General features: G+C 42.7%; 1 protein-coding gene across 1 annotated transcript in view; it reads right to left on the bottom strand.

Annotated features, from left to right (window-relative positions):
• The window catches only part of LOC122801555 (E3 SUMO-protein ligase RanBP2-like), a 2,328,503-nt gene that overhangs the window by 1,368,632 nt on the left and 939,643 nt on the right, over positions 1-20,228 (bottom strand). The window lies entirely within an intron of this gene.

Raw genomic sequence — 20,228 nt, 5'->3', positions numbered from 1 at the left:
TTAGAATGGACAAATCCAGAATAGGGTGCCAGGTGCCTCTTTTTTTGGGAACCAGGAAAAGTCTTGAATGGCATATCTGTAGTGTAGGAACGGACTCTATTGCTCCCAGGTTTAGCAAAGAAGAAACTTGTTTTTCTGCTTCTGACCTTTGAAGGGGGGGGGGGATATCTGGGTATCCTAGGTGAACCGGGGAGGTGTGAAAGGAAAACTTGTAGCCTTGGGATACTATTTTCAGCACCCACTTGTCGTTTGTGATGGCGTACCAGACATCTGCAAAAATGGCTAACCTTCACCCCAAAGGAAACCCTGGACCCGCAGAGGAAAGCCGGAGTCATTGGGATTGCTTGCTTTGGGAAGTTTGCTTAGAACTCCCTGATTTTGAAGAGGAAGACTGCCAGTGCTTAGCCTTTTGAGGGGTGGAAGTCTGTCCCCTAGAAGACCTGCAACCCTTAGGCCTAGTATGACCCTGTTTACTAGTGTCAGGAAAAGTCCAATTCTTAGAAGGGTAATGCCTACTAAAACGAGGAGGTTGAACTTGCAGAAAATCCTTAACAGCTTGCATAGACTTGGCCTTGTCTTCCAACTTTTTCACCACCTCTGCTTTGCTACCAAAAAGACTGACCTTGTGCAAAGGCACATCCAGTAATTTAGATTTGACAGGTTCCGAAAGAGGCTGTTCCCTGAGCCAAGTGTGTCTTCTAATAACAGAACCAGTGGCTGCTGCCCTGCAAGAAGCCTCCAATGCGTCAAAACCACAATGTAGAGAATGTTTAGTGACTAGAGTGGCAGAATTCAATAAACCTTGCATATCCTTACTCTCCATCAGGGAAGGAACACCAGCAATTTTAACCTTAATGGCCTCCAAAGTATGCTGCTGAAACTTAAGCATATGAAAAAGACAATTAGCAGACCTAACAGCCAGGGTGAAAGAAGTATAAAACTTTTTACCCCACCTATCCAAGGCACTAGATTCCCTGTCAGAAGGAACAGGATTTTTAGCAACAGTGGCTTTAACACCTTTAGAATCCTGAGAAATAATCTCTGGATCCGCAGTAGGATTCTTGAAAAGGAACTGATGAGAATCAGGAACTCTATAATACCGGTCAGGCTTTCTGAGAGCAAGAGGAACATAATTATGAGTCAAAGAATTCTCCATGAAAACATCAATAACTTCCAAAACCAGAGGGATAGCCAAAGGCTTATGCTGTGGCAAATCCAAGAATTCCCTAATCCGTTTCTTAGACTAAGGGAAGTCCTGACTTTCCCATTTGAAATGCTCCCTAAGAGTATTCAGAGTATCTCCAAAAGAGAGGAGGGGAGGCAGAAGGGATGGAGTCTTCTGCATCAGAATCCTCAAAACCAGAAAAAAGTTGAGAGTTTCCCTCTTCATCAGCAGAAGTGCTGGAAACCTCAGAGTCTGAGGCAGACAAAACTTCTGGGGGCAATTCCCTAGCAGTCTTAGAAAGAGGTGGCTGAGAGCCCCTGATAAGGGTCAAGAGATCACTAGCCATCTTAATCATCTGAGATTGAGGTATTTGAGGGGAGGCTGGCACCTGCTTTGGAGTAGATTTTCGGCTGGGAGGCCTGCTAGAAAGCCGGAGGGACTCAGGAGGCCTAGCCATCGCAGTAGTCTGAGCCAAGGTCGTTGGTCTGGATCTGGTCTCTGGGCAGAGAAGAGAGGCCTCAGAAGCCGGTGATTGCTTAATGGCTTCGGAACCATTAGAGGCGGTGACTGGCAGAAGGTCCGAAGACGAAGTGGAAGCCTGCAGAATGGAGAACTCAGAAAAAGGTCTCTGCAGACGCCTGTTGCTGAACATCCATAGACTGCAGGGGAAATGAAAGCGCCTCACTGACTACCGCTGGGCCGACAACCAACTTAACAGGGACGTCATCGGCTAATTCGACCCTAAGCCTGTCGCGGTCCTTATCCTTTCACTTCTTAGGCACATCTGAAGTCAGGAGACCAGAAGACGCCATATCGACAAACGTAGGCCAAACACCGAAATGCTTGAACAAGATCTAGCTCTACAGTGAATGGTACGCGGGTTGAAAGAAGCACAAAACACAATTAGGGACATTGTGCTCAAGGCCCAAACAAGTGATACAATAGGAGTGAAAATCGTGGTGTGGAATCTGTTTTCCACAGGAAAGACAGTTATTAACTTTCTCTGACATTCGATAAAGCAAGAAGAGAGGGTCCCCAGTGGGGTACTTATCTGAGTATGTCTTCAACAAAGCAGTCGGAATACAAAAAGAAGGTACTCGGCCGACCGGCACTCATGCAAAAAGCTTCTGCTTCAAGCTCCGTGGCAAGAAAGACTAAGGAAATGGCGTCAGCTGCCTTCCTTTGTACCTGACTTCAGGCTTAAACCGAAGGCAGCCGACGTCATATAACAAGGACTTTGGTATTCTGGCTGACTGAGGGCTACCAGGAGCCACATAACCCATTTTGTAAGGACTGCAACAGATGAACATCAACCCATGCCTACTTGAAGAGCTCTATGGGGGAAGGCTTGGTCCCCATAGAATTTTTTTTAAACCTGGATCTTAGAGCACTAAAGTTGCAGTCACCAGCGACAAAGTCTAGTACCCACTGGTCCTTCCGGATAGCGTTTTAAGTGATGGTTAAGTCCGGGAACCAACCTCTTCCCACAAGTCACAAGTAACTTTAATCCCTAATGTGACTTCTGGGCTGAAGGGGGTTACCTCCTGAAAGGCTTATTCTGCATAACTGAGGGAGCCAATATTGCTACCTGATAGTCCAAAGAGACAAGAGCAAGAGGTTCTCTGGGTCAATCGTCGGCTGGGGTGCCATCTGTGCAAAGTATGCATGTCCTCCCTGTGCTCGCGTGGGTTTCCTCTGGGTGCTCCAGTTTTCACCCATATCCCAAACACATGCTGTAGGTGGATTGGACACTTTAAATTGACCCTAGGCACGAGTACGTGTGTATGCCTTCCATGGAACGTTGGGTGCCGGGCTGGCAACTCGACACCGTTAAAACTCTGCCAATCATGAGCAGACAGGTGATCCGCTGAGGCAACCCCTAACCGGGAAAAGCCAAAAGTAGTAGTCCAAAGAGACAAGAAGAATGTGCCTTCATTCTTAAAGGATGCAAAAATTGGCAGATACCTCCTGTCTCCCCAGATGTGCACCAAGGGGTGTCTGTGGAGAAGGAACGGGGATAAATGGCTAGTTCAGTATGAAAGTCATTACCCGGAAGATTACTCCAAAGGGATAATTTGTTGGGAGTTAAGAAGGTGGCCTTTTGCTGTTGTCTGTTTCATAGAAAATGACACTGGGATCCTCTGTCTCCTTTCCGCAATACAGAAGACCAAAAACCTCTTCAAAACTGGTTTAGGCAAGCTCATTTACAGTCTGCATGTATGAAGCTAAGCATGGAAATTATGGAACAGACACCAACCAAAGACAACTATTAACAGTGATTAAAGTGGAGAGGGAGAGGTTACAGATAGGAAGGGTTGTGGCATGAGACAAGAGTGGCAAAGGAATGAAGAGGCCTGGACTGTGGCAGAACAAATCAGCCCATGCTCCAATGACTGATTGAGGGCTTGATCAGCCAAATTCTGTTAGAAGCAGCTCTGGTGGACCTCTTCTCACTATAGGCAATCCCTGGGGAGGGGGGTATTCAACCTATATTATGACCACAAAGCCCCTACTACAGGGCTCAAGGGGACACAAAAGAAGCAATCTGTCTGTAGGTCTGCTCAGGCTGAGTAGAGATAAGTTCTGCTTACATATCAGGAGACACCTCAAATAATGTCTGCCATGGTGCATCTCATAGGCTTACTGCCTCAAAAACAAACGTTATGTACTTTGATAGAGTCTTGGCCTATTCCCTCCACCTCGACTGTCTGGGTTATCCACCCTTGTGGTATATCCAAGCCAGCAACTTTCAGAGCTTCTCCAGTGCTCAAGCTCTCCCTTTCTTCTAACACACTGTGCTTATACACTACACAGAGTTTGCCCCTAAATGCGCAAGGACTGCCTTCTAAGAAAAATGGGGACAAGAATAGGGCATTACACAAGGCTTCAGGCATAGGTCTATGAGAATGCTGCAGAACAAAAAGGAAACTGATAGTTTGGAATACCCTATATTGTCCCATCTGTCCATCTTGACTATTTGGCCTAGATTCCCAAGCTACCATGATTTCTGGGGGGGGGGGGGGTGGACCATGCCAGGATACGCCGAAGTATGGTGAAATCAAAGGCTGCTCTGCATCTAGAAATGAGATCAAGTTTTGCAATGTTTAAGTATGCATTGCAGAAAACATTGTAGCTGAACAGACAATATACAATAGAGTGCATGAAAAAGACAAAAGATGTGGAAACTGATCAGGTGGAATGAGCTGCTTGTCTGGTTGCAAGAGATAAACCTTAAGAATTGATGACAAAAGTAATGCAATCAAACCACCTAGACAAGGTGAATTCTGAAACATTTGACACCAATTTAACTTTAGAAAAAGATACAAAGTTGAATGACTTTTTGTATCAGTTTAGTTCAATGTAAATAACACCTAAGTTGACTATGTACAATTACAATGTCCAAAATGCATTTTTCTTGAATAATATGGTTCAGGAAAGAAAGGCAGATCTATGGCCTGATTCAAAAAGCCACTTTAGGTGCAAATGAAGGGTTAGGCCTAAGAGTCACCTTATCCTTTGTGAAAAAAAGAGTTTCTCAAGTTCAGAATTTTTTTTTCCTGGCTGAAATGACCACCACCAAGAGCAAGGTCTTCCAAAATAGAAACTATGCCAACAGAAGCAAGCTCGCAGTTTAAGGGCTTGTAACATCGGTGTGAGATCTCAAGGAGTGGAGGAGTCCTTAATTAGTTGCTTCAAGAGGAAAAGTGTCTGAGAAAAGCTTTTGAAATGCTATGGAGGATGTGTTTGACCAAGTGTGATAATTTTAAATGGCTGCTAACTGCTCTGGAGTGAAAGCGATCTGCTAAGAAATCTAGTACAAATGAAAAGAAGGTCTGAAAAAGGACTTTGTCTCTTGTTGACAGTCGAAATAAAAAACTTTTTCAATTAACTCTTGTAAATTTTTCTACTGAAAGGCATCTGCGCAGCAGATAAAATGCAAATCACTCCACATGGTAATCAGAATTACTGTCAGTCAATAGAATTAGAGAAACTATGCAGTTAGTGTGGGGGATGTGATGTCCAGATGAGACTTTCCAGGCAGGTGAGATAAAAGTTCTGGTTTGGAACCCAGTACCCACGGCAATTGTAGATGAAGCCATAAGACTGTGAACCAAATTTGCTGGGGTGCAATGAGGATCACAGATGCCTTGCACATTGTGGCTTTCTGAAAAATTACATTTCTAGTGGAAAAGGAAGGCACACAAGAGACCAGGTGGTCACGTATGGACTACAGGGTCCTTCAGTGACTGCCCTTGGTGAAGGATGAGAGCAAAGTAGTAGTTGCACTTTAAACTAGCAGGTAATGCAGAGAGATTGCAACAAGGCTGGACCCAGTGGCCAAAAATCTTTACTTCCATTGTATTGATGAGGAGTCACTTAAGTCTTGAGAATGCATCAGCTCAGCCTGGATTCTAGAATATTTGTTCAAACTGGTATGTACCTTGCTTTTGGAAAGCATTGTGAAGACATTTGTTCATTGTAAGATTGGGTCTCATCCATTTCCTGTTGATGTACTAGACCACAGAGGAGTTACCTGTCTGGATAGGAATCTCACCTGGGGAAAGATGTTCAGTGTCTGCAACACTAGAACTGCCTTCTCCAGAACACTGAAGAGATGATGGGCTTCCAGAATGGTCCACATTCCTTGAACCATCTGCCTTCAAATTACCCCATGGGGAGGTGTCCATGGTAACTGACCATGAGAAGAGGAAAAACAAACAGCTGTCCCAGGCAAACCATGGGGTAATTCATCCACGGAGACAGCTGATGGTGACACAGGGTAGACTGAATGGTGACACATGGACAGACAGAATGATGAGGTAGAGTCCATGGCGACCACTGGACTGTCCACTAAAATACCCTGCTGAAAAATCTTGCATTAAGAACCAGAATTATTGAAGCTGTCAAGAAATACAGTATTCAGAGAATGAGAGATGCTGGTGTACAGTGTGAGATGACAGCATCGTGCATGTAAGTGAAATGAAGTGAGCCTTAATACAGAAGTTCTGACATTTAGGAGACTCTATCCAAATGGTAACATATGAATTCCAATAACAATGCGTTGCAGGCTTGACTTTTAGTTCGCCAAGATATACAAGGATTGACAACTGGAGCAAAGTCTCTTGCTGGGATTAAGGATTCCTTTGTGTTTGCAGCAGAGAGACAGTCATCTTTGCACAGAACACTCAGAACCCTTGCAGTCTAAGATGGGCTGCTACAACTGCCATCCAATTGGACATCCAGGGAGGCCATGATGAGACCAGATGGCAATGTCTGGAATGTATTAGTAGTCCCCAGCTGAAAGCAGAGAAACTTTCTGAACTGCTTTGTAATCTTTATGTGGCAACAAGGACTGTGTAGTTTTATCGAACACACCAGTCCCCAATTCATTAAGGCAGCAAGAATGGATTTCACCATAACCATCCAGAACAGAACTTTGTCTTTTCACATCTGCATTTAAAGTTGCTGAGGTCCAAAATTGGCCTAACATCTTTATTCTTTTTCTGGACTAAATGGAACCTTAGAGAGTCTGGATCCTCTCTGGTCTGGTGGGACATCCTGGAAGAATACCAGCCAATACATTTCTTGATCTGCTGCCCTTTAATGAGGTGCGACACTTGAAAGGGTTTTTTAAGATGGGTTTGGTTTGGACAGACCATTAAGTAGCCTCTGAATATGATTTTCTTCACCCAAGAATCCTGTGTGAGGGCCATTTAATTTTGAAGATAGAGATAAGCATCCCCAGACTACCTCCAGAGAGAAGGTGGTAAGCAAACTTTCATGAAGACTGAAAGGATTTGTCAAGAGAGGCAACAAAACCCTTAATACTGCAGATACCCTCTACCCTTGGGGCAGTGTCCACCGGAGTTGCCCCATCTGCTGCGGACAGGCTCTATCAGATGAGATGTCAAAGGTAAAATACTGTGACTTTTTTTTTTTTTTAAACCAGAGGTGTTTTCCACCCCTCTGACTTCAACTGTAGCACTGCTGCAGGTTAGAAAAGCAAACTCAGATGGCAAAAAGCATTTTGATCTCTTGCTCAATCTTCGACAATGTATCCTAAGTTTTGGACCAAAGAGAAATGATACATCATAAGGAATACTCAGGAAAGCCACATTAAAGCGGTCTGCAAAATTCAAAATCTCAGCTATGCATGGTAATGGATTACAATGTCAGTGCCTGCAGCCTTAGATGCTCCATCATGCATTAGAGAAAAGCCTCCTGGTAATATTAATGATGGACAACATAGTAAGCCGGCTGAATTTCCATGATCATCCATGTGTCAGCAGTAAGAGGCCTCTTGAGTAAATCTAGTACTGGCCCAAGAGTTCTCTGTAGAACCTGGTAATGTGAGAAATAAAATTCAGTGCCCTGAGGCATAAACACACAAAGATGCACTGCTTTAGATTCTTCGATCAACAGATGGATTGTAGTGCTCTTTTGTTTTTGTTTTGTTTTTTTTTGTTTTTTGGTGTCTGCTGCAATTGTAATTTAATCAAACAATAGTTCCTTACTCCAGTGTGGATAGATCCTTGGGAGGTACAAGCACCTTTTTTGGTTTGCAAGAAATCTGTTCCACATCCGAGTTTCATCATGCCCTCTGCTAGACCATGTCAATAAGGCAATCAGCAGAAGGGATCAACCAGGTAGTAGATGCAGCAGCTCTGAAGATCTCAAAATGCCTATGTGACAGGTAAACAGTGAGCCAAATTCCTCATGCATCTCAATAATCAAATTCATTTGTCAAAAGTAGTGTCCTCAGGGGAACTTCTAGGGAACCCTTTCTCTTCATCAGATTGACTTTCATTGAGATTCTTAGGTTGAATCCAAATGCCTCCTTTTGCACTTACATTGTTATCAAAGGGTGGTGATGGAGACGAGTCAGACAAGTTTCTGGTCGCTAGAAGAAAGGAAGGGTTGCTATGAGACCTGAGCTGACTACAGGAAGGATGATTACTGCCAAATGCTACAGATGCATCAGAAAGACTGGAAGGAACCAGGGTATCAAACATCACTTGAAGAGGAAAAATGAAGACAACTTTAAAAAAAAAATTATACTTGACTTGCCTGAATAACTAAATGGAGCTCTGGAGAATCATGTCAAACTTGTTAAGGTGGTGAATGAGATCAGGCAAGCATCTTGGCACACACTATTATGGGAGAGGGAGAGCACTAGAGAAGCTCTTAAAGTTGCCGTCTCGGATCTGCCACAAGGGTGGATAAGTCGAATTGTAAAGTTAGGCATAACTTGAACCGTCGCAACTCAGATGTCAGCATACATACTTGCTTCTAACAGGGGCCCTGATACTTGCCTTTCATTTTCTCCACCTTAAATGGCATTCTGACAAGTCTGGGACTATACAAAAGGATCATCCTACCAGTCTCAAAATAAATCAGTCACAACTGTTGTCATCCTTCAAAGTAGCAATGCAGACAAGGAACTTCTTCCTCCAGCATATTTACATGGTTGCTCTAAAACTGTGGCACCTATGACAGTGCTTCACATACTTCTCTACTCCAGCAGTAAAAACAAACAAAAAAAAAACGGTCTTGCCGCGTGATATGGAGATCATGCAAGCAGTAGTATGACTTACCTTTATCACTGAACACAGGAACTTTGGATAATGAATGTCAGGCCCAAGATACCAAAGGAGAAGCAGAGAAGAACTTTTAGGCATGGTGGCCAGGCAAGCATTTATAGCGACACATGCAACGCCATAATGTGTATGCTGTAGACTGAAAAACTAAAGGAAAGAAAGATATCCCCCTCACCCCAACTATGGAACTATCAAGGCAGGTCCCCAACATCAAATAAACAAAAGGTTTGCAGCTCCAAGTTGGTGTTAACCTCAACTTCAGTCTCTCTAGGATTTTAATGTTGAGGAAATAATCCTCTTTTTGAAACGTAAGTGCACTACCTGTTAATACAGATCTCTGCAGGCCAAAACCAAGTTAACGCAGAAGGGCTAAGAAAATAACCCACCATTACTTAAGTCCAATGCAAAACCAAAAAAGTCTGAAGCTTCCATTTTTCTCAAATCAGCATCAACCATCTTTTTTCCATTTTTTTTTAGATGTGGTCAGGGTGTCATATTAACAGAGACCATAAACTTAAAATAATATTTATATCACCAGGTTGCTAGTTTTGCTCTATATACAAATGCCCTTATTTACAAAATATAAAGCAAGATTATTTGAGGAGAATGGAAATTCTAAAACTTTGTTTTTTTTGTTTCTGCATGGGACTATGTAATGGTAGACTATCTGCTTAGCTCTTCTGCATTTACTAGGTTTTGGCCTGCTGAGATCAATATTAACAGGCAGTGCACCCAAGTATAAAAAAGTGGATTATGCCTCAAACGCTAATCCATCCAAGGAACAAACAGTACTTTTGAAAACAACCCTTGGTTGCGCTATTCCTCTGGAAGGGGTATCCTGTCTATGTGGATAGACACCTCAGCTTAAGATCAATTTACTTATTCTAATCTGGATTGTTACAGCAAAGAAGTTGCAAAGGCTTTAACTCCTTTAAGGCAATCAACTAGAGCTGGAAAAACCTCTACAACTGCAGACTGAATGTCATGTGGCTGGTATACAGGAAGTTCACCTAATAGTCAGCCTTTGTGATCATCTTCTCAAGCTAAAAAATTTTGAGTAAATAAGAAAGCTAAGTCAAAACTTAAGGAAACAAGTACATTAAGTGAAATCTATTTTAAAGAATGAATTGGGAAAAATGTACTTGCAGTAGACTGAAAGTTGTCTACAAATCAGAAGATGGAATTATAAGGTACAGAAACTGCTGGGGGGACAGTGAGACAGCTTCTTCTAGAAGGAGAAAATATTTAAAAGATCTCACTGGCTCAGTTACATAAGTGAATAAAGCTGGCTTCATCTCATGCCATCTCAGAGGTTTTAGCCTTCTGTAAAGAAGTACATGGAAAAAAAACAATATGTAAATGTTACCTTTGTATTTGCATAAGCAATTGTAGTGAACTGAATTGAGAGATGGTTTACTTTTGGATATTTCATTTTGAATTTATTAGGTTACAAATTGAAAGCTCAGCTCAGGGGGTCAGAAATGGTCTTCGCAATATTTCTGTTACATGTGCTAAACACTTCAGGGTGTGTGTGTGTGTGGGGGGGGGGGTCACTCGATAGATCTGACAAAGGATTTTTTAACGGGAGTTTAAAGTAAAATATAGCACTACGAGTGTTTATTTTCTTGGAATGCAAATGGTTTAAGGAATCTTATTAAAAGAAGTAAATTATTTGTCTAAAAAACTAGACCTCATGTTCTGTAATTGCAAGAGATCAAGCAGATGCAGAGCATCTGAAACTCAAATCTGGATATATGGTTGGATAACCTTCATTAGGAGAGGAATCCAATCTGAGTTACTAGGGGAGAAGACAGTGAAGGCAAGTATACAGCTACAAGGTGAACTAAGGAGGGGTTGAATTAATTATACATGTTCAATTGTTCCCAGGGATGAAAAAACCTGAACTGGCAAGGATCAAGAAAGGAGGATTGTTGACACTGCAACAGAAGCACCAATCACAGGACTGCCAGAATGAAACAGGCTGGGGGAAGAGAACTGCAAGAAATGCTAACCAAGGAATTTTGTTCTAAAAATGTACTATGCACGGTGTTGACAACGTACATTTACTTACATTTTCTTAATATTAAATTTTGCAGGAGCTCTAAATGTTGATACAAGACAGACTTCTAATGCAAAGTTAGCAAGTACTGCAAATAAAATGTTGCCTTGATTTTGTTTTCAAGCATGTCACTCTGTTTGGGGTCATTAATTCTTAACCTATTACTTAACGTGCTTGTTTAGGTTGGCAAAGCAGAATGGTGGAAACCAACAAAGAGGGACAAATGGATGCCTGATATCAGTACAAGTCACAAGCAAGCTATATGAAGATTGGCAGAAGGGAATAGAGTTGAATGGAACGGGCTTTCTGTGTGGAGTCTGCATGTCCTCCCTGTGGTCGCGTGGGTTTCCTCCGGGTGCTCCGGTTTCCTCCCACATCCCAAAGACCTGCTGTAGGTGGATTGGACACTCTAAATTGGCCCTAGGTGTAAGTGTCTGCATGTGTGTGCCTTCTATGGAAGGTTGGGTGCTGGGCTGGCAACTCGACACCGTAAAACTCCACTGCCAATCATGAGCGGACAGATGATCCGCTGTGGCGACCCCTAACTGGGAAAAGAAGAAAGGAGGAGGAGGAATGGACTTTAACAAAGGGCTGCTGACCCCAGGAGGAAAGAGCTCTTCCAAAAGGTTAACAGATGGCAAAATGAGTGGATGTGTTTGAACATTTACCCAGTGAGGTTGGGGAGTTAATTATAAGATGAGAGTATAAGAGTACTGCATTTGTCAATATATTTATATTTAGTTAACAAGATGGGGGAATCAGCAGACTGGAAGCCAACATAAGATGTGCAGGTTTTGCAATCCTGCTCCAAGGCAAGACAGGGTAAAAGTGCTAACAATCATACATTGTTAGTTGGTATGAATAAGGATGGGAGTGGACACGGACACCTGTGCACAGTTCAGTAGGGGTCAAGCCCTCAGCCTTATAAAAAGGCAAGTAAGAGGCTGCAAGCTCCAGACTCCAAGCTCTGGACGCAGGAGAAAAGTAAAGGCAGGGATATAAAACTACAGTAAATTTTCTCATGAATGGATTTCCTAGCTGAAGAGGGTAGGGGGTGTTGTTGGTTTTTAAAATTCTTTTGAGATGCACGCACTAGAGCTATTCAAGAGAGAGACTGCAGCTGTGACTGAAAATTAATTTCAGAGGACAACAATGTGGACTATGCAGCTGTTCTTTGTATATAACAATGTTAAGAATTGTTAAGAAGTTAACAAGTAAGGGGAAAGAGTGGGAGTTTGTATCGCTGTTTAATTTGATGAAAACTAGGCACTTGCAGCAAAGAAAGGGAAGCACAGGTAGCAATGAGTGTATGCAAATTACAGCAGTTAATTCCTGGAAGTGGTGTTTCACAAAATGATTCATTACTCATAAGGGCCAATGACAGAAGAATTGAGAAAGGTTTAGAGTAGGAGTAGTACATTATTAATGATTATATGGAGTGTGAATGGCTTGGTCAGTCAAGTGGGGAAAAACAAAAATTATGGCATGCAGATTCAGGTACAGATTATAACACTGCAGGAAACCCATTTAAACAAACAGGAATACAGAAGGCTAATTAAATTAGTACATTACAATTCAAGGGTCATAATGCTAACGGCTGAAGGGAGAAAGTAATAGAAGAGTATCAACTATAAGAAGGGAAGTTAATTTGCATGTAAGAAGTCTGTTCCAGATACCCAGAGAAAATATGCTCTATGGAGAGGCTTTTAGGCTGGGAAGAGAATAACCCACGCAATCTACATTCCCCCAAGTCAATCAAGAGCAAGAAAAGCTGTCTTGGGAGAAGTAACAGCATATGGGGGAGACTGGAATATAGTTTGAGACACACAAGACGTATTGTATTGGTAAGCCAAGAGTACTTAGGACAGCTAGAGATGGAAAACACACACAGAAGTTGTTTGCGCTGTAAGAGGACAGGTAGAATAGGTACAGTGAAAAAGTACAGTTGTGTACGTAAACTTACCATAACAAAACATGTCTGAATGATTACTGCTATAGCAGCTGTAGCTATATGGGTTACATCCTGTTAAGGATGTACCTATCCAGCTTCCAAAGCTTACGGGTTTCTTCCATGTGCCCAGTTACTCTGCTTGAGCTGAACAGACTAAAGAATGGTATGGGCAGAGTCTTTCAGAGCTTCCACGACAAGAGAGAGGCTAAAGCCCTAAAAGAACAATGCTAGGAAAATGCACATTATTTACAATGTACACATTCATGACATTGATGTATTCAGAGAGGCAGTTGTATAATATAAAAAGTAGGATAACGTGCATTACATTTTAAGTTAGAGACAAGTTGTTGTTCTTTGTTACATAGCATCTAAAATTGTATGATGGCAGGAATGAGAATCATTCCCAGAAAGGGGAGAGAGTAAAAGACAGTAAACTATTTACAAAACATACATTCAAGATATTGATGTTAGATTACATTATATTCAGAATGAGGCAGTTGTTTAGGAAATCAGTATGAAGTAGAGTTACTAGCAGGTTAGGTAGGTAGAGTGCAATTGCATTTCCAATTATAGGAGAGGAAGGAATGGAGCTGAGTTTTAAAGTGTTCAAAGTTTTCAGAAATTCTTAGAGAAGGAGGGAGAGAATTCCATTTTTTGGCTATGGAAAAGGATAAGAGAAGATGACCAGCAGGATGGTTCAGTTTGTGTACAGTAATTAGATTTTGGTGGGCATATCTGAGAGTTCTGTGTGGGGTGTATGATTGTAAGATGTTAGTGATGGGCATTTAGTTGGTTTAAATATTAGCTTGTGGGCTGTAGTGAGTTGGAAATAGTCAAGGTAGTTGGGGATTCTAATTTAGCAGGCGGAGAGCAGTACAGTGGTGGGAGGAGTATTTGGAGGCAAATTTTGAGATTTTGTTGCAACAGATTTCCAGTTTGGAAGAGATAGAGGAAGATAGGCTGGTTAGTAGGGGAGCACCGTACAACAGTGATGGTAGTAGGTAGTGGCGAGGGTTTGTCTTGTAGGAAGAGAGAGAAAGTGGGAATTTCTATATAGCATACCAAGTTTTTGATGTGTTTGCTGAATATGGGTATCGAATTTTAAGTGTTCATCTATAGTAACCCCAAGAAGTTTAGCAAAAGGAACAACTTCTATGGTGGAGTTGGCATGGCTGATCATTTGGAAAGAGTTTTTGTTGAGAAGGAGGGATTTTGAGCGAGAGAATAGTGGAATTTTGGATTTGTTGGCATTCAGAGAGAGGTGGTTTTTAAGTATCCAGTTCTCAGTGGTTGAGAAGGCAGTTTGAGCTTTTGTTTGGAGCTCGGGGAGGTAAAAGCTATAGATGAAGCCAAGGTCCTGACAGAATGAGCTCTGATCCTGCCTTGAATTGTCTTGTTGTGGTGTGTATTACAAAAAAAAAAAAAAACAACCACTTGGAAATAGTCTGCTTTGGCAAAAGTTGTCCTTTTTTTCTTACCTTGACAAGAAATTAACTGACTGGAGGTCCTAACAGTACCAACGTTGCCTGAGGCATCCAGGGTATGGAGTAAGGAAATACACAAGAGCATCCCCAATCATTGGAATAAAAAAGCATCTGTTTATCCAGGTCTGCCTGAAAGGATTCCTGGTGCAGAAACTGTTTTGAAAAGTGGCAAACAGATTTATTTGAGGTGTTCCCTATAACTGAATCAATTCCTGGAGGAGCCCCTCATTCCACTTCCGTTTATGAGGGTCTGTCCTGGTCCTGTTCAGCATGTGTCTACCACTATATTTTGTTCTGACTGAATGCAAGTCTGCCTCCTTTCTGATCCAGGACACCTCTGGGGACTTTGTTTGCTTGGGTTAAACAATTCTGAAGAGCTACCTCCCAAAGCCACTATAGCTAGTATGCCAGGGGGACTTTGACCCCTTCTGTTTATGTACATCACTGTGATGTCTGTAATCACATGTAAAGGTCTTGGGGACCACAGATTCACTCCAGAGCAGTTCAGAAAAAGCTGCCTGCTTAATTCCACCATAGGAACAACAGTGCAGCCTGAGCTCATTTTCAGAAAATCCATTTGTAATACCATACAAAAAACAAATGTTCATAGCTCTAAAAGCTACACTAAAAATGTAAATGCGTAAGTTGTTCAGCAGACACTGACCTTTCAAACAGTTTAAATGTTGACAGTGTGTATCAAAGTCATTATTAAATATCCGGCAAGGAATGCTGATATTGTGCATATTTTTTACATTTTTGGAAAAGCAAAGCACAATATCTTGGTCAATGTACCATGTAGACTCATACCAATTTGTATTTAACAGGTTCATAGGTAGGTACTAGGCTATCTGCCGAAGGCATTTATAAACCTAGCCAGAATGTGTTGGCTTTCGCCGCCCCCTTAGATTAGTTCCCTCTGCCTCTGTCCAGCAGAGCCACTGAAGTGATCCCAGAGGTAAACTTTCCGTTTCCCATCCACTCGTCTAGATTTCTTTTAAAGAGCTTTAGCAAGGAGTTCTGCCTGATGTAGATTGGGATCTTGTTCCAAAGCATGGGAAAGTCTCTGGGACAGGAATCTATCCCTCCAGCACATCCTATTTATTGTTGTGGTGAGGTTTAGATCCCTAGAGCTTGTGGCTCGCGGGGATAAGGTTCCTTTAGGTGGAGCATGTCCATCAATTCTGGGTTGGACATGGCTTTGTATGTTGTGCAGAGATCATCTCTGAGTAGGTGGTATGCAACTGAGTACAGCTGGAGTTTCTTCAGTCGAGCTACATAGGGCATCTGTTTGAGGCCAGTGATCCTCTTGGTGAGGTACTTTTGTGGTCTTTCCAGCTGTTGCAGGTGTCTTGTAAGGTACATCCCAAATGGGTCTGATGAGTAGAGGGGTACAATGATCTCTTTTGATCTGGATGCGAACTCTTTTGTGATTAGGTGGGCCACGTAGAAGGATTTTCTAACCACTTTGGCAATGTGATTATCAAAGTTGAGATTACTATCTACTTGGGTCCCCAGATCCCTTATTACATCTTCCGTATTTAAGGGACTACCACCTATGTGGTAGCTTGTGGGTACTTTGTTTTTTTCCAAAGGGGAAGACTATGCACTGTTTGGCATTTAGCTTGAGGCCATGATTTTGACACCAGGTATCCATCTCAGTGAGACCCTTTTTGGAGGATTTCTGTGTCAGCCGGAGAGTCAATTATAGCCCCTAGTTTGCAGTCATCTGTGAACTTGGTCAGCCATAGTCCCCCTGTGCTTGCCTGTACCTCTGAGAAGTATATGCCAAACAGGAGGGGTTCTAAAACTCAGCCCCAGGGGGGAACTCCACTTGTAACCGATTTAGAGTCGGACTTAGCTCCCGCCACTCTCACCATGTGGGTTCTGTCCGTGAGCCAGTTGGCAACCCATCTTGTACCGTAGGGGTTTATGTTCAGGCTGGTGAGCTTGTCTAATACCAAAATGAAATGGTGTCAAAGACCTTTGCGAGGTCTAGGTAGGCTGTGTGTACCACCTTTCCCTCATCTACAGCCTTGGTAACTGTCTCAAAGAAGTCCACTAGGTTCAGGAGGCAAGATCTGCCCTTAAAGCCAAACTGGGTAGGGTCCAGTGTTTGGAGGTTCCCAATGTCTTTGTTAATGAGTTCCATGATGATGCGCTCCATAGCATTGCAGACCAAGCTAGTCAGGCTTATAGGGCGATAGTTTCCAGGGTCTGTTGTGGCTCCACCTTTGTGGAGCGGAATAACCGCTGTTGTGCGCCACTCTATGGGTATATAGCCTGTGGAGAGGCTGAGTTTGAACAGTGTGTTTAGGTGAGGGGTTAGTTCATCTTTGAGCTCGTGTAGGATGCAGCCTGGGACACCGTCCAGTCCCACTGATGCTGTGTTTTTGGCTTTGGAGAGGGCTGTTTTAACCTGAGTATCTGTAATTTCAGGGACTGTACATTCTTCTGGTATGGTTATGGGCCCTCTTGGGGGTGAGAGGGGGGGTGAAGTTTGCGCCGAACCTGTCTGCCAGGATGTTGGCGATATCGGTCGGTTCAGTGTATTTTGTGCCATTCTGCACCAACTCCGAGCAGATCTGAGCATTGCCACTTACATTCTTGACATAGATAAAGAATGCCTTGTGGTTATGTTTGGAGTCCTTGGCAATTTTTCTTTCAAAGATACTGATCAGGGATGTCTTCCCTTCTTGGGATTTTACTCTTCTGTACTAGTTTCCTCCTTCTACTGTACAGCTTTGTTTATGGCAGGAATCCACCAGTCTGGTTTCCTTTTCTTGTAGGAGTGAGTCTTGGTTTTGCCTGGGATGGCATGATCCATGCATTTTTGTAGGTGCCCATAGAATGGATTAGTAAAGATTTTTGCAGCTTGGACAATGTTATCCTTCAAGCATGGGGGCTTTGAAACTTTCCCCCTCAGTCTTAAGTAACGTGGTTTGCTTTTGAAAAGTTTTTCACGGTGGTTTTCTTGTCTGGGGGTGGGGGCTGAATGTGGATATCCAAAGTGATTTGTTTATGGTCAGATCTAACCAGCGAGGGTTGACCTCCGGTGTGTAACACCGGTCGCCCATGTTGGAGATGACCATGTCCAATATGTTATCACCTCTGGTGGAGTGTTGACGAGTTGAACCAGGGCGTTTGAGTTTATATATTCTAGGAAATATTGGGCAAGGGAGTTAGTACTAGAGTAGTTCTCCCAGTTAATGTTTGGATAATTGAAATCACCCAATATTAGGGTGTTTGGTAGGACCTTTATGTTTCCCAGTGTTTCCAGGAATGTGGAATGGGGGTCCTGGGACATGATGGGTGATCTGTAGCAAGCTACAATTTCAAATGCAGTTTTGCCCATTGTTAGTTGCAAGTGGATGGCCTCTGAAGCATCGTGCTGTGCCAGTAACCTGGAGGTGTGGCTATCCTTGATGAATATGGATACACCCCCGCCTTTTGTATTTCGGTTTGGGTTCTGTGGCCGAAATGTATACTATGAGTTGTAGCCTGGTAGTGCTGGGGTGCTCTCTGGAGCCTTAAACCAGGTTTCTGTTACCGCACATATAACGATTTTCTCCATACTGAGGAGTGCCTTGAGTGCATGCATTTCGAGGTTCAAACTTCTGGCATTGAGTAGAACTGCCCTCAGTTTTTTGTTACTTGTGCTATTTACGGCGGTAGGTTTGTCTTTTGAGCCTTGCCTAAAAAAGGCACTATGGGGGTGGGCAAGAGCCTTGATCAGTATTCAAAAGCCTAAGGGTGACAGGTGCAAGCCGTCTCTAGCGAAGCAGCATGGCTTGTCGAGCATGTCATCCCAGGTGGACAGACACTGGATCCCCTTTGAATGACACCAGAAACTTAGCCAATTGTTGAAATTGAGAATTTTTTCTTTATACTGTGGTATCATTCTTGGTGAGGGCAGGATGCTACTCAGGGTCAGGGTCATACCGGCCTGGGCTACATGATCAGAGAGCTCTTCCATGTCTCTTTTCATGTAGTCCAGAGAGGTACGGCTCAGGTCATTCACACCAACATGGACAATGACAGAGTCATATTTGTACTTGCTCTGTAGTGACCTGAGTGCTTGTGTTATGTGGCAGATCCTGGCACCCGACAGGCAGCTAACAGTAACCTTCTCCTTATGCAGCCTAGTGAGTGGGACGTCAGTGTGCCTGACTATAGAGTCACCTATTACTAGTATGCTGGGTATGTTATTTTGCCTTAAGGGCTGTGATTGCATGGCATACTGGTTTTGTGAAGTATGTAATTCACGGTTTGTGTTGGGGGGGGGTGGAGGCTGCTTGGATGTTTGCTTTGGAGGTCTCTGTTGGTTTTGCAGATTTTTATTTAGAGCCTCCGAGTATGTTTTCATGTATTTATGTGTGTTTTTTTCCAGTGCTGCTTTAATGCCTTTATGTGAGACTGGTGGTGTGATGCAAGTATTTCCCTTCTCCTCTTGACTGTTTGATCCTGTCTTGGGTTGAGAGAGCTAAGCGTCCAGTTTGGCTGTATAATTGCATCTCTTGCATGTATTAGTGTTTGGTGGTAGGAGGAGGGGTTGTCTCTGTACATGAGGCAGTTGTAACATTGCCTCAAAATGCCCAGATTCACCAGTTGGACTGGAGAGTACACCTGAAACTGCCCTTTGGACATGCTTGGATAGGTACAGTGAACCGTTTTACTGGATGGCTGGTAAGGTCGAATACAGAGCCTTGTCTTTCTGTATAGTACAGGAGGGTCTAGTGCTACGGTTTATAAGTGCTTGCTATAAGTTTTGAGTAAGTGCCAGGCTGAGAAATGAGTGGCTTGCTTGAGTGCTTAAGTTGAAAGTTTGTCTAGTTCCAAGATAAAAATTGAAGAGGAGACTTTGTGGAGCTGGGAATAGTTTTACCCTAGCTAACCGGCTGCCGATGCATAAAACCGGGCAAATACGGTATTTATAGCAGGGAAATGAAAGAGACAGAAATTAGCCCAAAATGGCCAATAAACTACTAATTTCTGGGCTGAAACCACTCCTCCAGGGACAGACAGGTGGCCAGACAACTTCCTTCTATTCAAGTAAGGTATGGGCAAACACAGAGATTTGTAACAGCCCTGAATTCAGCACTAACCTGAAAATTGGACTATACTATCTTAGAAAGGCGGGAAACAAGTATATATATATATATATATATATATATATATATATATATATATATATATATTTAGAAAATACAGCAGATACACTCAAAAACCACTTTAAATGCACAGAAAAGGATACTTAGTTATATATCGCAGATCAGAGTTGTAGTCAACGCCACTTGTAATAAAGTAGGAAGAAACACAAATACAGTAAAAGCAGATGAAGTACATATATATATATATATATATATATATATATATATATATATATATATATGTGTGTGTATATATATATATATATACAATAGAAAACGAACAAACTGATTTAAACAAGTTAGCCAATTAACCAGAAAAAAAAGCTCAAAACAGAGCCCTGTTCCAGCAGTCTTCAATCAGACAAGTTCTAACTGCACACCCCCTGCTTACTAGGGTGCAGGGGAACCTTCCCCAAAAAAGATGGCCTGGATCAGTGCTCAAGTTATACGAACAAAGCTAGATTCAGCAGGCTTGAATCTGGTCTATGCTACAGCAACAAGACGCACCAATTTCAGAAAGAAACAGTTCAAATAAGCAGGCACAATAAGCCTGTGACCAGATATTCCCAGCTCAGAAGGGTAGAATCCAGCCTTTCCTCCCACAAGAGTGCAGACCACAAACCTTCTTAATGTGGAATAACTGGCCTGAAGCCCAAGTGCTTAAGCCAGAACTAATACACTTTTAGAATAGCAGACACTGGGCCTTCAATCAGCAATTCCCAGCTTAGAAGGATGTAAGCTACCTGTCCTGTCACAACAGTGCAGACCACAAACCTTCTTAATGTAAAACAGCCTGTATGAAGCCCAAGTGCTTAAACCAAAAA

The sequence above is a fragment of the Protopterus annectens genome, chromosome 5.part0 (assembly GCF_019279795.1).
Source record: "Protopterus annectens isolate FY-2018-M chromosome 5.part0, PAN1.0, whole genome shotgun sequence".
Lineage (NCBI taxonomy): Eukaryota > Metazoa > Chordata > Ceratodontiformes > Protopteridae > Protopterus > Protopterus annectens.
The sequence above is the reverse complement of the archived record's forward strand: the minus strand, read 5'-3'. Positions and strand labels throughout refer to the sequence as shown.